Raw genomic sequence first — 16,861 nt, forward strand, 5'->3', positions numbered from 1 at the left:
GCAAGTAGATAAATAGGTACTGCTCCGGCGGGAAGGTAAACGTCATTTCCGTGCACTGCTCTGGTTCGCCAGAAGTGGCTTAGTCATGCTGGCCACATGACCTGGAAGCTGTACGCCGGCTCCCTCGGCCAATAAAGCGAGATGAGCGCTGCAACCCCAAAGTCGGCCACGAATAGACCTAATGGTCAGGAGTCCTTTATTTAGCAAGACATGGGTGCAAAAGTTCTCACTCATATTCCTCAGCGGCTGGCATTCAGAGGTATACTGTCTTTAATACTGGAGACAGCACATGGACATTGTGATTACTAACCACTGAAAGCCTTATCCTCCATGAATGTCTAATATCTAATCCCCTTGTCCGCGATTCCACATATTGTGGAAGCAAATGCAATCATTTAATTGCACCCAGTGTGAAGAAGTGTTTCCTTTTGTCTCTTTGCACACTTCCACTCTTCGGCTTCAGAGGATGAACCTGGGTTCAGTTGTTATGACGGAGGAAGAAAAACTATCTTACCCTCTTTTCCCACACTTTGTATATATTTGTACATCTATATCATGTTCCTCTCATACTCACTTTTGGTTGCTCCACGTAATTTGTTGTACATGAGCCGAGGTGTTGGAGGGGGTGCCAAGCATTGGGCACATATTTACACGTGTGGTGGGCATGCCCAGGAGTCCAAGTCTTTTAGAAGACAGTGTAATATTCCAGTTGGTTAATATTATTAAATACTCACACATACTCCACATAACTAGCACTTCTCAACCTCTTTATGGAAGATGAGTCTATTTCATATAATAGAGAATTAATGGGATATGTACTCAATGCTGCTAGACCTACCACTGTGAAATTTTTGAGAGACATGACAGGTGCCACTGTAGACTACTGGCCTGCAGAGATGTGGGCTATTGCACTGTTAGAAACATTGGTACACAAACTGAGAGTCACAAGAGGTCAAAGTAAAAATGATAACTTTATTTCAAACCAATATGATTTTGTAACCTATGTGAACACCCAGGAACATGATCATTCTCCACCTGTGGCTTTCAAATAGATTTGGCTGATTTGACATGCTTATCCTTGTCCTTTGTTTTATTGTCTTTGTGCCTCCTAGGTGGTTTTCTATCTTGGTGGGCCCAAGCATTCTGTAAGAGAAGCAAAGAAACAAACTGATTAATGCAAGATGTCAAAACATTATTCGTCATTATACTTACCTGAATAGACCCGGTCTTCCATTTTTCTGTATTCTTTGTAACTTCACTCAACGCTCTGTTCTATTATCTTATATTGATTGATTGTTTGTTTTATATTTGCTGTACAGCTAAAACTCAATAAAAATTGTTATTAAAAAAAAGCCTCAAATGTTGTAACTTGGTAAGGTGTTGGATGTCTTTTACAGGTAGTAGATACTAGATACTGGCAGTTTTTCAAGGTTATACTGAGTTTAACTGAGAAAGTTAATTCTGAAAAGATAATGATTCTAGAAGTGAGTTTCTATGATCTCCTTGGAAATGTGCAGATGGTACCTAAAGTTTGAATGCATTCTTCTGGCATGTGAATGAGCAATTAAAAATTAAGATTTATGAACTGGTATCCTGAAACCAGTTTCCAGAACCTCCTTGTGTTGTTCTCCTGCATTCTCATTGTTTGAGTAAGGCCCAGACCACTCAACCATCACTTACCATATTGTTCGCTCTATAAGACGCACCAGACCATAAGACGCACCTAGTTTTTGGAGGAGAAAACAAGAAGAAAAAAATACTGACTCTTAGAAGCCAGAACAACAAGAGGGATCATTGCGCAGCGAAAGCAGCAATCCCTCTTGCTGTTCTGGCTTCTGGGATAGCTGCGCAGCCTGCATTCGCTCCATAAGATGCACACACATTTCCCCTTACTTTTTAGGAGGGAAAAAGTGAGTCTTATAGAGCAAAAAATATGGTACTCTCTTTTGCCTTAGAAAACATCTGACTCTGTGACTAGGGCTAAACCCACAACTTATTTACAGGAAGGCACTGTCTAATGCAGAGAGATGCTGAAGATGTATTGCTGGAAATGCCTCCTTGAGAAACATGTTGTGGGCATGTCCACTGATGCAGTCATTTTGGTCAGAGTTCATTATTCAAATATTTCTCTATTGGGAAACTCCTTAAAAACTGAGGATCATGAGAGTATAAGATTCTAGTCCTTATGACTAGATGAGAGAAGGACAGATGCTGGAAAAGGTGTACGGAACACGGAATAGGATGTAAATTTTGATATGGAGCTTCAGTATCCTGAAAAATTCCCTGCTCCTCCCCAAGACCAGCAGTTCCAGAAAAATTGTGCAAAATGATGGCAAGTGTATAACAGATGCCCAACTGGAGAAAATATGCATTTGTACAATTTGCCTGATATACACAACTGAAGAATCTGTCTTTTTGGGGTGGGGGTGGAATATGGATTACCTGTGTGTATCCACACATCCATTCAAAGGTACACAGAGCCTGTGTACACCTATCATTAGAAAAATTTAATGAGGCTCAAGTGCCCAGCCTAAGCACTCAACATTCAAACTGCACCTTTCCAGTCCATGTTTATTTCCAGATTTATGAGCCATATTTGTAAATTCTAGTTACATGATACATATTATGTTCATAGAAAAGAATGTATACACATGCCTGAGAGTAGGACCCAGTAATGCACACTTCTGAGTAGGTTCGCACTGTCAGTGCCAAATGAGAAGCAAGGCTGCTTGTGTGTCTGAAATGCCTCCTGGAAACAACTGCTAAAGCATTAGGCAGTGAAAGGCCATTGCTTCGGGTGGCAGATGCTAAGGGGGAATAGTGGCAGCCCTCTGAAACCTGAGCCTCATGGTCATGCCCAACTGTTGGAGGATAATAATAATAATAATAATAATAATAATAATAATAATAATAATATTTTTTATTTATATCCCACCCTCCCCAGCCAAGGCCGGGCTCAGAGCGGCTTACAAGCAATAATAAAAACAAGTTAAATGATTACAACTTAAACACAAAATTAAAATACAACATAAAAATATTGAAACATTAAAATATTAAAATGTAGCCTCATCGCAGGAGGAGAAGGAAAGGAAAAAAGAAAGAGAGGGAGGGAATCAAATTGGCTCCAAGCCAAAGGCCAGGCAGAACAACTCTGTCTTACAGGCCCTGCGGAAAGAAATCAGATCCTGCAGGGCCCTGGTCTCATGAGGCAGAGATGTTGCGTCACATGACCTGTCCCCGCCTCCTGCAGTAACTACTCTGCTACCTTCATGTGCAGTAGAGCAGGTAACTTAAACCTTTTCAGACCCAGGAGACCCTTTTAATCCAAACATGTGTTAGGGGAAGAAGGCGCCGGAATCGTGGAAAGAAGCTTTTATCACATTGATACCAAAATCAGAAGCCGAAAAGACACAACTTAAGAACTATCGTCCCATCTCCCTTTTAAATGTGGATTACAAAATATTTGCAGACGTTTTGGCAAGTAGGCTCAAAAAAGTATTAAATGAAGTAATTCATAAAGACCAGGCAGGCTTTCTCCCAGGTAGACACCTGTTTGCTAACACAAGGAATATCATTGACATTTTGGAACTTTTGCAAACAGACATAAATACAAAAGCAGTGTTAATTTTTATAGATGCGGAGAAGGCCTTTGACAATATCTCTTGGAAATTTATGAAGGGAAATTTAAAAGAAATGGGAGTGGGACGGGGTTTTGAGAATGGGATTGATGCAATATATTCAGAACAAAAAGCTAAATTGATAGTTAACAATGTGGTTACAGAAGAGTTTAAAATTGAAAAAGGAACACGACAAGGCTGCCCCATTTCCCCTCTGCTGTTTATTTCGGTTCTGGAGGTGCTCTTGAATATGATCAGAGGGGACCGGTTGGTGGAAGGAATCCAGGTCGGAGCGAAACAATACAAACTTAAAGCTTTTGCAGATGACCTAGTTTTGACCCTGCAGGAGCCAGAATCTAGTACGAAAAGAGTGTTACAATTGATTCAAGGCTTTGGTCGGGTGGCGGGATTTAAATTAAACAAACAGAAAACTAAGGTGCTGGGAAAAAAATTGACAGATACAGAGTCAGAACGGTTTCAGAGAGAGACAGAACTAACTGTGGTTAAAAAAGTAAAGTACCTAGGGGTAAACATAACAGCAAAAAATCTGAGTCTTTTTAAGGATAACTATGAAAAATGTTGGTCTGAAATTAAAAGAGACTTAGACAGTCGGACAAAATTGAAACTTTCTTTGTTAGGCCGAATTGCTGCTATTAAGATGAATGTATTGCCAAAAATGTTGTTTTTGTTTCAAACACTACAGATTGTGGACAAGACGGAGTGCTTCCGGAAGTGGCAGAGAGACATCTCTAAGTTTGTCTGGCAGGGCAAAAAGCCCAGAATTAAGTTTAAGATATTAACTGATGCGAAAGAAAGAGGGGGCTTTGCCCTGCCAGACCTAAAGTTGTACTATGAGGCCGCAGCTTTCTGCTGGCTAAAAGACTGGCTACTTCTCGAGGACACTGACATTCTGGATCTGGAAGGTTTTAACAATGCTTTTGGTTGGCATGCATACTTATGGTAAGACAAGGTTAAGATCAATAAGGCCTTTAAGAATCATATTGTCAGAAAAGCAGTGTTTAATGTCTGGACAAAATATAAAGACTTATTGGAAAATAAAACTCCAAGGTGGCTTTCACCGCTGGAAGCTAAGGCCCGAAAAAGACCCAATATGGAGGCCAAATGGCCAAAATATTGGGAAATACTAGAAAAAGATGGAGACAATTGGAAATTGCAGAGTTTGGAGAAAATGAAGGATAAAGTGTGAGACTGGTTACACTACGCTCAGATTAAAGAAGTCTTTAAAAATGACAAAAAGTTAGGGTTCCAGGTGGAGAAATCGAAGTTGGAAACAGAACTGTTAGAGCCTAAGACTAAGGTACTTTCAAGAATGTATAACTTGCTGTTAAAATGGAATACACAAAATGAAATGGTTAAATCGGCTATGATAAAGTGGGCACAAGACATTGGGCACAACATTATGTTTGAGGACTGGGAAAGGTTGTGGACCATTGGGTTGAACTTCACTGCATGTAATGCTTTGAAGGAAAATGTAATGAAAATGATATATAGATGGTACATGACCCCAGTTAAACTTGCCAAAATATACCATTTGTCTGATAATAAATGTTGGAAATGTAAAGAAAATGAAGGAACATTCTTTCACCTCTGGTGGACTTGCCCTAGAGTGAAGGCTTTCTGGGAAATGATATATAATGAGCTGAAAAAGGTATTTAAGTATACCTTCACTAAGAAACCAGAGGCCTTCCTTTTGGGTATTGTCGGCCAGAAGGTGTTAAGAAAGGACCGAACATTTTTTATGTATGCAACAACAGCAGCAAGGATACTTATCGCTAAGCACTGGAAAACCCAAGATCTACCCACACTGGAAGAGTGGCAGATGCAGCTGATAGACTATATGGAACTAGCCGAGATGACCGGCAGAATCCGAGACCTGGGAGAAGAGAAAGTTGAAGAAGACTGGAAGAAATTTAAGATTTATTTAAAAAAGCATTGTAATTTGGTTGAATGTTAAGAAGGATGCTAGATCATAAATAATTGAGCACCACTAAACTAGATGGAATTAGGATGACAAGTGAGATTGAGGAAAAAATATAAACCTTTGGGAGAATTATTAGATTATATTTTAAATGAATGGGATACAAGAATGTAAACAAGATGATAAATTGCGGGTAAGAATTGACAATGATGCAAGTGGGAGCGGGAGACGTGAGGGAGTCCAATGAAGCTAAGAAAATATGTTATGATATATGTTTCATTGTTTTTTATTTCTGCAATTATGTTTAAAATTTTTAATAAATATATATATATATATATATATAAAATAATCCAAACATGTGTTGTTGGACCCATTTGTTAATATTTACTATATATTTGCATTGTGGCAATGCTCTTGTTCTGACCCACTTTGGATCAGGCCACAGCCCATTAGTAGGTCCCAACCCACTAGTTGAAGGCCAGTGTGGGAGAGGATATTATCCAAAGACCAGTCAACCACCAATCTAGTTGGCTTGTGTATATGAAACAACACTGTATAGTCAGAGACCTCCTAACTAATGAACTAAAAAAAAAAAAAGGAAAAAAGGTAGAAAAATGTTTTTAGCATCCGAGAAGGAGTGTGTCCCTGACTCTACGTAATCACTGGCTCTAATCAAGGGAAGTGTTGATTTAATAAACCTTTTGCCTCCACTTCTTTCTCCAATTATGTCTCTGTGTTTGATGACCAGTAGCCAGCTCTGCGTCAGTTGATATTTAGAAAGAACTTTCAATCAAGCATTCATTCCTGGGCAGTGGCAAATAAATTTACCAAGCGACTGATGCTCCATCTCCTCAACCTTATTATTATGATAAATATTGTCATCAATTATTCCAGCACGGACAGCCCTCAAGGAAATGGTCACAAGCAGAGAATTTGTGGGTGCATGGAATAACAATGATATGTACTGGGGGGAGGGTTTTTGAGTCGTGTATTCATTGGCACCATTTTGCAATTAAGCTAATTCATATGCTTTTTGAATTAGGCAGTGACTTGGGGGGAATTAGCACAGCAATGGCAGTACATAGTGATGCTCTCATAAGCCAGTATTTTACATGACACAGGTCCAGGTTTAACATGTATGGAACATCAGTGGAAATGTAAAGAGACTGAAGGTACATTCTTTCACCTTTGGTGGACGTGCCCAAGGATTAAGGCTTTCTGGGAGATGATTTATAATGAAATGAAAAAGGTATTTAAATATACCTTCCTTAAGAAACCAGAGGCCTTTCTTCTGGGCATGGTCGGCCAATTGGTGTCAAAGAAGGATAGAACTTTTTTTATGTATGCCACAACAGCAGCAAGAATACTCATCGCAAAGTATTGGAAGACACAAGATCTACCCACCCGGGAAGAATGGCAGATGAAGGTGATGGAGTCCATGGAACTGGCGGAAATGACTGGCAGAATCCGAGACCTGGGAGAAGAGTCGGTAGAAGAAGATTGGAAGAAATTTAAAGACTATCTACAGAAACATTGTAAAATTAAGGAATGTTAGAAGGAGGCTGGAATGAAGTTATGTGGTTTTAGCAGTAATGTTACAAAGGAGTATGTAAAAATGGATTGTTAATAGGTGAGAATGTAAAGTTATAATATATTAAGATAAATTATTATGATAAAAGCAAAAATGGAAAGGATTTGCTGAAATAATTAATTGAACTAGAATACAAAAAAGGGAGGTGCAAGGAGGTCAGGGAAACAAGTAAATGAAAGTTAAGATATGGAAACGTTGATTTGTTTTTAATTGTTTTTTATCTTTTTGAGTTTTGTATTTTTCTCTTCTTTTTCTTTTCTTTTTTATTATTGTAACTTTTTTGAAATCTTAATAAATATTATTTTTAAAAAACAAAACATGTATGGAACATCAGGAGCAGCTGATCATGAACTGAAGCTCAAGTGGAACAGGAAGGTCTCTTACACTCCTTTCTGTCCAGGAGACAATGGCTAGTCTTGGTGGGCAGAGCCAATCTGTGGCCTAAAGGTACTTCACTAATCAGCTGTCTCCTGAAGTTCAGTTCTTCACCACGTGGGATAGTTGCACCCAGAAGTTTCTGACTGTTCAGTGAATGCCTGTACAGTGGTACCTTGGTTTGCAACCGTAATCCATTCCGGAGGTCCGATTGTAAACCAAAACAGGTTGTAACCCAAGGTATGCTTTTGCCAATAGGGCCTCCCCCCCAAAATTGGTTGTAATCCAAAAAAAGGGCCACACACTTCTGGGTTTGACGTGGTTGTAATCCAAAATGGTTGTAATCCAAAGCGGTTGCAAACCAAGGTACCCTGTATAGCAATTAGTCATTTATTTGCCCACTTTCATAACACTGGAACACGGAGTCAACAAAAGGGACACTTCTCCATATTGAAATATCTCCCTGGATGTATCAGGATTCTTCCACTGAATTCTGTTCAGCTATGTGTGCACTTGGTTGCAGCTCTCTATTCTTTCCATTCTGTCATGTCTTTTCTACACATCTGTGTTAGTGGTACATGTAGCAGTTATAGGAAATCTGTATACCTGAAGGAGCGTCTCCACCCCCATCGTTGAGCCCGGACACTGAGATCCAGCGCTGAGGGCCTTCTGCCGGTTCCCTCATTGCGAGAAGTGAGGTTACAGAGAACCAGACAGAGGGCCTTCTCGGAAGTGGCGCCCGCCCTGTGGAACGCCCTCCCTTCAGATGTGAAGGAAATAAGCAGCTATCTTCTTTTTAAAAGACATCTGAAGGCAGCCCTGTTTAGGGAAGTTTTTAATATTTAATGCTATGTTGTTTTTAACACTTGATTGGAAGCCGCCCAGAGTGGCTGGGGGAAACTCAGCCAGATTATTATTATTATTAATCTGTGATGATTCTGTGGGAATGGAGCATCCAAAATACTACGCAAAGGGTTAATGCTGTAGCATAGAATCTTGTGATGTCACATACTGATGCAGGGGTGTGGGTTTTTTGCAGTTAGTTCAGTTATCAATTTTTGTGCGTGTTTTAACTGCGAGAGCAGTAAGTGTGCTGTACTATGCTGCTGCCTGCCTCAGAGCCAGTCTGTAAATATTAGCTAGTCTCAGACATAAATTCATGTAAATATGTTCCAGTAACATAAGTATCACCTACTTCTCTTGTACATTCAATCTACAAGAGCAAGTACAGCAAGTAAAAGCCATATGCTACTTTTAAACTTTAAAGGCAAGTGTTGCATGAGTGATTTTTCTAGGAGGGAAAGAAGACTATTTAAAAGGGTCAAATGATTTGGGGCAACTTCTGCACATCTCTGTAAAGTATAACCAGTGCCGGATTTACGTATAAGCTAAATAAGCTATAGCTTAGGGCCCCACTCTGTGGGGGCCCCCCAAAAAAATTTAAAGGAAAAAAACCCCTGGATGTACATTTCCAAAATATAAGAAAAAAAACAAATAAAACCTACATACAGCAACAGTGGCAAATGGCTTTAGATATCTATTAGGCCTATAAATTACCATATATAATATATTCAACACAAAAAACAGTGACAATTTGTTGTTGACAAAGGACAGCTGGACATATAAAGGGCCCATTACCTTCAGTAGCTTAGGGCCTCATCAAACCTAAATCTGGCCCTGAGTATAACTACGACAGATTCTAGACTCCAATCCCCATTAACCCCAGCCAGCATGGCCAGCAGTCAGAATTGACGGGAGCAGCAGTCCAGTAAAATTTGGAGGGTCACAAGTTTCCTGCCCCTGCACTGAAGAAAGAGGACAGAGTCTGCAAGGCTATAGGACTGAGCAATCAAAACCATCCAAGGTTGAACCTTTATCACATCTTCAAAAGCAATATGGAACACTTGGTATTCATTCAATGGTTTGGTTTAACATATTACTGTTAAAGCTAAATTGAGTCAATCAGTGACACAGAGGGCATGTCACAAGTCATGTAGGGATGGTGGCATATATTCGTTCATGTCTCTGAATAATAGCACATCACGAGCACCCTCTCTACCAAGCTTGGCTTGCCCAGTAGTTTCCTAACCATGGGTGAGAGCCTCAGCATGACAGCTCTTGAGCCTCCAGCCTATCTGCAGGTGTATGTACTTATGGGGTGAGATACATGAGATACATTAACAGACTAACACTTGGAATCTCATAGCTCCATTGTAATGGCAGAACTGCACTGGAGCTTTGTTTACTAAACCTATGGGATGGTCAATTGAAAGGTTTCAGATCTCAGGAACTCTTGACATAGATGCTGGTGACTGCCCAAACATCAGTTTTCCCAAAATGGAAAACTTTACCGTATTTATGACTTTTGCTTTGGTAAAAAAATATGTGAAGTTTAGCATTAGCTGTGGAGAGGGAACCACTCTCATAAATCATATGTTGCCAAAGGTTTGGAGGACCCTAAAAGAGGATGTTGGTGGGATTTCTCTTATATGCAACAGACACACAGGACTCCCTTTTCACAGTACAATGTGTAATTTGGTTTTCCTAATGATCTTAAATACTTCACCAAACTAGTCAACTTTTGTTTTCTTTCTTTCTTTCTTTCTTTCTTTCTTTCTTTCTTTCTTTCTTTCTTTCTTTCTTTACACACACACACTCAGGGGCGGGAGACTTTAGGCCTAGTGTCAAATGTGGTCCTTGTTTCATTCAAATGCCAATTTATTGCAACCAAACTGCAGATGTTTTGATTAATAACATCCCCATGGACATTGAAAATGAATAAATAAAAGAATGATAGAATTTGAAAGAACCAAAGACCCTCTTACCTGTGGGCTTACCTGTGGGTTACGTGTGATCTACGTAATTGGCAAATTCCAATTCTCTTTAGAATACTTCTGGCTGTCAGTTTCAGCAGCCTAAAGAAAGCTGCTCTCTCTTTCAAAATAGTGGCATTGAAGTGATCACCAGCAAATGTGGATGTAAAGAATGAATGCCCTGTGTGTTATAAACCAGACAGATTACTTCCTTACCCTTTCGGTGTTCTGAAATATACGTTTGGACAGCTACTTGGGGAAAGTAACCAAACACAAAGGCAAACAGCTTTTGAAATATACGAAGCAGAGCCTTCAACATTTTACCTGGATCAAAGCTGTTCTCAAAAGGGAATTGGCGTGGCGAAGAACAAGCATTCCGGTGCGTCAGGCTGATCATCCCTGACAACTTATTAGGAAACACAAAGCAGGGAGGATGGAAACAGTTCATAAGACTGATATGTTTTGTTAGCCTACAAATAAAAAGGCTGTCTAGCAGTTGAAAGGGATGGGATCACAGGCAAAAGTGTAGTTTACCGAAGCAGGTGTCATCAGCCCGTTGACTCAATCAGAATCTGGGATGGTATGGCGGCCCCAAACTGATCAGGAGGAAGCAGCAGCAGCAGGTGGAGGTCTGATGGGAGGGCGTTCCACAGGGGGGCGCCACTACCGAGAAGGCCCTCTGTCTGGTTCCCTGTAACCTCACTTCTCGCAGTGAGGGAACTGCCAGAAGGCCCTCAGAGCTGGGTGAGTCCTGGATGTGGTATGCCTACCATACCTTAGAGTTACCCCCACATTTTGCCATAAGCAAAATTTCAAGGTGCTCAGGGACATTGTCACATGTCTTTGAAGGGCAGCCAGAAGTTTTGATAAGATGATCAACATTTTCTGAGGTAGGAACTATGTGCATCCTTCCTTGGGACCCATAGAAAACTTCAGGGCAGGCTGTTAACTGATCAGTGCTGTGAATACTGTCTGCCTCTTGACGGTCCTGGACCGGCTTTTGCAGCTGGTGCGGAAATTCTCCATGCAAAATTGATAAGATCTGGGACTAAAATTGCCAGGGAGTTTCTTATTGAATCTCCCTTTATTCTCAGTCTATTGGTCCATCTGCTCAGTATCATCCAGCCCTCCCTTAAATAAAGGTTCTGGCTCTTTTGCCTAAACAATTGTCTTCAAACATGCTTGTTTTTCTGCTCAAGAGAACAGACTTGTAGCTTGTAGCTTTGACATGAAAAGGTTAAAACCAGGGTGTGTGTTTTTCAGCCTGAACTCACTGGAACTCAGTTCTGGCACCTCTCAGGTGGGTGCCATTGCCATTATAAGAGAACAAGGGAGGTGTTCCTGGTGATTTCTGAACCTCTTTTTCTAGAAAAATAGCACTGGTTAAAATGTTGTGAGAATACAATGTTTATAGAAAAGGGATATTATTTTTTTTTGTATACAGAGCAAAGCTAACTTAGGGAAACAGTTCATTACTATAAGATGTGCTGATAGCTTGTGATTCAGAAGGTTTTGATCTGTGTGGCCTTCAGATAGTCATTCTATATGCCAGAGGCCACCAACTGTCGAGGCCAGTAGGCACATTTGGAATTTTGAGAATGTGCCGTAGCCACAAAATGACTGCTGTGATGTGTGTGGCATAATGCAAAATATCTGGCATGGGGTATGTGACTGAACAAAAACTGGTGGTTGTGGAGTGTGGCAAAATGGGTGCCACAGCATTTAAAAGAGCAGAAAAGGAGAAAGGGACACAAATAGGTTTGGGTGTGTGTTACTGGTTTTTATACTTGCCATCTACGTAAAAGCCTGTTTTGACATTAAGTGGTATATACATTAATCAATAACAATAACTCCAACAACATCCCAAAATCTTTGTTTGGGCATTTCTGCTGCAAGCTGCGCAGAAATGGAACATTTAATGCTAGGCTTTCAATAGTGACAATGTGCTGGCAATAGGAAATTGTAGTTATTAACTGAGCACATGAACATGGACAGCTTTAAGGCTAAGCCCTTTCACCTTTTTTGTCTTGCTAAGAAGTCATGCTTTCTGGTAACATATGAGCATGCCAGGGGAGGAAACAAGAGTGAATAATACTTTCTATTAAAATATGGCAGTGTAATATGATAAAACACATTGAGCCATTATTCAAGGCAAAACCCTCAGAAAAATAGCTCTCTCCATTTGTTTTCAGTGCTAAACAATTGAATCCATCCTGAATCAGGTACTTAAAGTCAGCGCTGCTATAAATCAATGAAGAAGAGAATTAAGTTTCAATTGACTTTCCTGACCTTGAACATCAAACAGGAACTACTTGAAAAATGGAGGCATTTGGCAATCTGAAATTCAAATGTGCTGCAATCAATAGATGTTTTTTTTTTCCCAGGCAAAAGGATGTTTGGAGCCCTTTGGTTGCCTAACCGTATTAGTCTTTGAAAGCTGGGTTGTGGTTTTTGTTTTTTTTCATCAAGGGAGTTGGACCAGCTGCTCAGTTGCAACTCTGTGAGTAGCAAGAGACAATATTTGCCTGGGAATGAGCAACACGCGTACGCACGCACACATTCAAGTTTCTAAAAGCAAAGCTGTTCTTTGCTATTTCTGGTGCTTGCTCATCAATATAAAGGGGAGCAGGGAGAACAAAGCTTGGAACTCGTTGGCTTCGTAAATACAGGTGTGGTAGCAATAGCTGAAGTCAATGGAATAGATGTCACAGGCCAGAGGTGACCAAACTTTATGGCCAGTGAGCACATTCGTAATTTTATTTTATTTTTATTTTTTAAATAATATTTATTCCAGTTTTAAAGGTTACAAAAAAAACCCACTAAATTAAGCAAGAAAAAACAAAGCAATACATCACAATAGATACAAACAGACAAAAAAAGAAAAAAACAGCACAGAAAAATACGAACAAAAAACAAATCAAACCTTCCCATAACTTATTTTTCATCTGCTTGTTTCCTTGACCTCCTCACACCTCCCTTTTTTGTATTCTAGTTCAATTAGATATTTCAGCAAATCCTTTCCATCTTTGTTTTTATCCTAATAATTTATCTTACCATACTGTAATTTTACACTCTCTTCTTTCACCAATTAAAAATCCATTATTACTTAATCCTTTATAACATTTCTGCTAAAGCCACATAACTTCATTCCACCATCCTTCTAACATTCCTTAATTTTACAATGTATCTGTAAATAAACTTTAAATTTCTTCCAATCTTCTTCCACTGACTCTTCTCCTTGGTCTCTGATTCTGCCAGTCATTTCCACACATTCGTAATTTTAAGAGGTGGCCGGGGTACCAGTCACAAAATAGCTGCTAATGGGAGGCAGTTGACATAACACAAAGTGGCTGCCATGGGGAGACAGTAAAGTGTAGTGTCAGGGTAGGACCTGGGAGACCAGGGTTCAAATCCCCACATGGCCATGAAGCTCACTGGGTGGCCTGGGTCAGGCACTGCCTCACAGGGGTTTTTTTAGAAATTTAAATGGTTAGGAGGAGAACTGTACATGCCACTTTGAGCTCCTTGAAGGAACACAACAACAACAACAACAAAACTACACATAATTAGATAGCCACCCCTTGCAACCTATTGAGAAGGTAATTATTATTATTATTATTATTATTATTATTATTATTATTATTATTTACACCCCGCCCATCTGGCTGAGTTTCCCCAGCCATTCTGGGCGGCTTCCAATCAAGTGTTAAAAACAATACAGCATTAAATATTAAAAACTTCCCTAAACAGGGCTGCCTTCAGATGTCTTTTAAAGAGAAGATAGCTGCTTATTTCCTTCACATCTGAAGGGAGGGCGTTCCACAGGGCGGGCGCCACTACTGAGAAGACCCTCTGTCTGGTTCCCTGTAACCTCACTTCTCACAATGAGGGAACCGCCAGAAGGCCCTCGGCGCTGGATCTCAGTGTCCGGGCTGAACGATGGGGGTGGGGACGCTCCTTCAGGTATACAGGACCGAGGCCGTTTAGGGCTTTAAAGGTCAGCACCAACACTTTGAATTGTGCTCGGAAATGTACTGGGAGCCAATGCAGATCTCTCAGAACCGGTGTTATGTAGTCCCGGTGGCCACTCCCAGTCACTAAAAAAGTCTACTCTAAAAAGTAGAATTTAAGGGATTATACCCGACTGCTTCTCCGGAAGCACTTAAAACATGTCTTGCTATGAAACCTCAGCTGCTAGAACCAAGCAAGTACCTAGCAAAACCTCCACTGATTTGCAAATGATAATCATTTTTTCATAGTTCTGAGTGCTCGACAGCTATAGCATGCCAGCAGAACATGCAAGCCCATAGCTCCTTTGACTGGAGAAGCTTACATTAAACTGTGCCACTAGAACCAAGCAGAATGTCTCAACAGCTTTTCAAATTTTAATAAATTTTGATAGTTTGACCTTCTGGAGAGCTTCCCCTTGCAAGCAGATCACGCAAACCCATAGCTGTTTCAGTAGGAGATTGTTAAACTTTAGCTTTTATTAGTTTATATCACTGACAGTCTGGCCTTCCTCCATGGAGCTCAAGATCCATACAAAGTAAGGGTTGTATCCAACTAAATTCTACTCGGCATGGAAACCTACCCCAAAATTCCTACTCATCTCCTAATGGGTGGCTGCATATGAACCCAAAATGTTTCATAGAAGGAAGGAAGGCTTAAATGTGCATCTGCCCTCCTCCACAGCATCTAGAAGAGAAAACCTGGGGAAAGACTGCAGCTCAGTGGAACAGCGTCTGCCTTGCATGAAAAAGGTCCCAGATTCAATCCCTTGCGTCTCTTCAGAAAGACTTCTTTTCTGAAGGGCTGGAAAGCCACTGCCAGACATTATAGACAACACTGAGCTAGATGAACTAATGGTCTGGTTCAGTATCAGGTGGTTTCTTGTGTTCCTGCACTTAGGGGCAGGGTTATAGCTCAGTGGCAGAGCAGCTTCATGTAGTTACTATTGGCAAAACCTATTTGGTGTTTCGCAACTTTCTGACTAGTTGCAGGACCTTAGCCAGACCTAGCAGAGTAAACACAGAATCCACAGAATCAATTGGCGACTTGGCTGCAGACAGGATAGACGAAGAAGGAACCAGGAACTTGTAGTTAGGTGTTTATTATATGCAGTGGACTATTTACAGGAACAGAACACGGATCTTTAGCTAGCTCTCTCATACACGACTCACAACTCGTACACTGACACACAGAACTCTGAACCTCTGAACTAACACATTCCAGTTAGTAGGCCATTAATTATCACTCCCTTGAGAGAGCTTGACCAATCAGGGAGCTGCCTCCATGCTTCTGTTATCACCAGGCAGACTTACTCCTTCACATGACCTTTTGGTTGTCTGACAAACCTTAATTGCCTCTGTGTGAGTAGCTGCACGTACACAGTTTCCCAACAGTTACAATCTTTGGCATCCCCAGTTAGGGCTGAGCGGGTTCCCTGTCTGGGAATAACCTTGGGATAACCTTGGAGAGCAGACAGCATTGAGCTAGATGGACTATTAGTCCAACTCAGTATCAGGCAGCTTCTGGTGTCTCTACAATCCCAATCAATCACTGGGAGAATAGCAGCCAAACCAATTCATCAGTTCACCAGTGCAACTCTGATTATTATTCTTTTTCAAAATGTGAGCCTCATGAATGAAATATTGAAATATTGCGGGGGCCACTAGGTGGCGCATCGGAAGATGGCTGACAATAACATCTCTCCGACCCACACGAGGTAATTTGGAGGCTATGATGGGGGTAATTAGCCTCCTTAACCCCCCCAGGATTATGGGGGGGACGGCCCTTGCCTGCTGTGCCCTATACCACCCCCGAATTTGTGGGGGTGGGGGCACTAGGCACAAAGCCCTCCTGTGGGATTTTCGGCACTCCTCGACGCCGTCCCCGATTCGCGCCGCTGGTTGCAATGATCTTTAAAAGAAATAATTTGGACATGATTAATTGCACATACATCAAGGAAAAAGGGGAGTAAATACTGCTGACAGAAGAGATCTCTGATAACAAGACAACAATAAAATACGAGAAGAACGTCAAGATACGGTAATGACTGAGGGGGGAGGGGGGGGGAAAACCTGCCTCTACCTTTTTATGTGATTTAACAAGAATCCCCCTCCCCTAATGAGTCAGAAATTAAGGACTTAAGCTGTGGATTTAAGGCTGTGTGGAGATAAACTTTCGATCCAAAGCAATGTTTCAAGATGAAGCTGGAAAGCTAAGAGTTTTGGAGTGACGCAGTCAGGAAAAAATGCCGTTCGCCATTTTGTGAGGCATTGTGGGAGCTCTTGGGTCTGGGAGGAGAAAGAGAGAAATAGAGTTGTTTACATATCGTGAATCAACTCCTCGGTGGGACTTAAGAGCGACAAATGCCAAAATTTACGATGGATAAAGTGATGTTATCTACGAAGGAGATATATGGAAACCATCTGGACTTAGTGGAGGAACGGGAAATCCACACAGGATTATTACACTTGCTATCGGCTTAAGGAGACTAACAGAAGAGATCGTAAAGGAAAAAGAG

General features: G+C 40.9%; 1 long non-coding RNA gene across 2 annotated transcripts in view; it reads right to left on the reverse strand.

Annotated features, from left to right (window-relative positions):
• Positions 1 to 952: 952 nt before the first annotated feature.
• The window catches only part of LOC307205116, a 31,684-nt gene continuing 15,775 nt past the window's right edge, over positions 953 to 16,861 (reverse strand). Inside the window, exons 2-3 of one of the 2 annotated variants that reach the window (XR_013833882.1) lie at positions 10,360 to 10,516; positions 953 to 1,143 (exon numbers count right to left, since the gene is read on the reverse strand). This is a non-coding gene — a long non-coding RNA (uncharacterized lncRNA). Of the gene's footprint in view, positions 1,144 to 10,347; positions 10,517 to 16,861 lie in introns of both variants that reach the window. The other variant, XR_013833883.1, reaches the window with a different exon arrangement.

Source organism: Podarcis cretensis (genome assembly GCF_951804945.1).
Source record: "Podarcis cretensis genome assembly, chromosome: 16".
Taxonomy (NCBI): domain Eukaryota; kingdom Metazoa; phylum Chordata; class Lepidosauria; order Squamata; family Lacertidae; genus Podarcis; species Podarcis cretensis.